Source organism: Rousettus aegyptiacus, unplaced genomic scaffold, assembly GCF_014176215.1.
Source record: "Rousettus aegyptiacus isolate mRouAeg1 unplaced genomic scaffold, mRouAeg1.p scaffold_m13_p_4, whole genome shotgun sequence".
In the NCBI taxonomy this organism is placed as follows: Eukaryota; Metazoa; Chordata; class Mammalia; order Chiroptera; family Pteropodidae; genus Rousettus; species Rousettus aegyptiacus.
Genome location: NW_023416307.1, coordinates 35,998,518 through 36,000,963, shown reverse-complemented (window position 1 = coordinate 36,000,963; position 2,446 = coordinate 35,998,518). Strand labels below are relative to the sequence as shown.

General features: G+C 37.0%; 1 pseudogene; it reads left to right on the top strand.

Annotated features, from left to right (window-relative positions):
• The first annotated feature begins 269 nt into the window (after positions 1-269).
• LOC118602393 lies at positions 270-388 on the top strand (annotated as a pseudogene).
• Positions 389-2,446: the final 2,058 nt, after the last annotated feature.

Here is a 2,446-nt window from a genome sequence, read left to right as displayed (position 1 = left end):
ACCCTATCACCTCAGAAATTTATTACGATCTGCACAGAAGAAAAGCACTAAGCTCAACACGTTGACACCACAGGAAAGCACTCACATTCTACTCCACAGCATTGTTCCTGAAACCAGTCCCAAACCTGACCAAGTCAGTAATCGATCCCCTGGAAAATGAAACACATACTAAGAAAAAACACCCATCTCGGAATGAAAATATAGACATTCACATCAATATCCAGTAGTGCACTCCCCCCAAAAATTACAGAGTTTAAAAAATTGTGCACATCTATGGCCATGCTACCCTGAACAAGCCTGATCCCGTCTGATCTCGGAAGCTAAGCAGGGTCGGGCCTGGGTAGTACTTGGATAGGAAACTACCTAGGAATATTAGGTGCTGTAGGCATAAAAAATAAAAAAATAAGCGACTGTAAGCTGACAAGGCCCTTGCAATCTGTGAGGTCAACCAAGGGTTGCTTCGCTTAAAAACAAATAAATATATAAAAGTAAAAAGTCATGCACATAATTTGTTTTTGTTTGTTTGTTTGTTTGTTTTTTGCTATACAATTGACTATTTTCAATACAAATATAAACTGGTGGACTAACTGCTCTTCATTAAATTGATATATTCTGAATGAGATTAATCAGTTCAAATAAACAGAATTTTTGCTGACACAACCCTTAAACATGATCTAATTTAAGCACTCAGCTGATGTTTGAGTGCCATGGAGCCTATGGTCAATCACTTCCAATAATGAGTAGTCTAGTCCATGTTTTGGCTGTTCTGACTTAGGAAGTTTTCCTAAGTAGAACCAAAATCTGGCTCCCTGTATTTTCTATGCATTGATTCAAGTTCTATCCTTTATGGACCTTTGAAATTAAGCTTTCCTTCACATGATAGCTTTTCAGATGCTTCAAAATACTATTGTATTTTTCCTGCTGCTTAGTTTTCTATTCTGTGTGGTAATAGTTCCTTTTAAGGTCATTGAACTGAGTTTCAAATGGCGCTGTGTTAAGATCTTGTAATCCTAGGTATATCCAGTCTCTATTAGGGGATGGGTAAGGTAATTCCAAATACTGGGTCCTTAAGGTATTAACAGATGTACCCTGGGGTAGGGAAGGAGAGCTCCATGGTCAAATAAGTTCCATATGCAAACTTTGAGCTAAAAAAAAAAAAAAAAAAAAGTCAAATAGATCTCTTTGTTGCAGGAATTCTCAGTCTTTAATATACTGGTAGATGGGAAACTCCAAGAAGAGGAAATAATGTAAAGTATTTCCCAAACATACAATCACATGACTCTTTTAAAAAACAATAATATTTGAAAAGCACGATAACTTTCAAGTTGGAGTATCCTGAGTCCTATGCCCAACTTTTGCACTTCCTTTGTGACCCTGGGGCAATTTCTTAACCAGAGACTCCTGTTTCCTTTTTTTTGTAACACTGCCATAATAATGCCTATATCCAAGATTGTTGGGAGAACTAGAGATACTCTTAACATGCCTTACATTGTATCTAGCCCAAGGTTAGTGCTCTTAAGTGATAATTATATTCCCATATGTTTCAATATATTGCAAACTCTTTCCAAATTAATTATATCAAATACAACTATTTCCAAATGTGTTGAATAAAGGAAATTTTTCTGAGTTTTTGCATTATATTCTTGCTTCATACATCCTTAAAAGAAACACAAATATCATCACCTCTTCAAAGCTATAAAATAAAACATGTTGCAAAGCATGCTGAGATTAATAGAAAAAGAAGAAATTTAGGAAGACTGAAGGGGCTATATATGTTGGATCAGTACGAGAGTTAGATAGGTTGCCTACCCAACTGCAGTACTGACCCACTCCTTGGAAATAAGAAAGAGAGAATAGCATTGTCAGGTTTAACAAGCACAAATATGTACTTCCCAAACTCTCTGAAAATTACTCTTATTTTTAAATGGGTTCTGTTGTTGTTAAAGTATTCTTGGGGAGAGTAAAAATTAGAGTTAGAGATATGAAAACCTGGTGGGTCAATCTTAGCAATAAATAATAGCTACCTTGTTGGTCATTTTAATTTTTAAATTAAATACTATATATACAATGCTGAGAACTGAAGAAATAAACTACTGGCATGATTATTATCATCATCACCATCAGAGAAGGGGAGAAGTGCCCACGTTGTGGAAGTAAGCAGGAAGGTAGAAACTTGATCCTACAGTGTTGCAAGGCAGAGCCACCCATGGTAGAAAAAGCCCAGTGCCAACCCCTGATTAAATGTGTGACTTTGAACAGGTGACTTTTTTTTTTTTGTGGTCTATGAGGTCCTCGGTTTCCTCACTTGTGAAACAATCTCCATGAGTCTTTCCAGCTCTAACATTCTGACTCCAGGATCACGTGTGCCCGGGTCCTGACTGTGAAGGACATGGTTGCCTATGTTCGGGATCAAGGAGGGAACTATCGATGACAGAGAGGAAGGAGA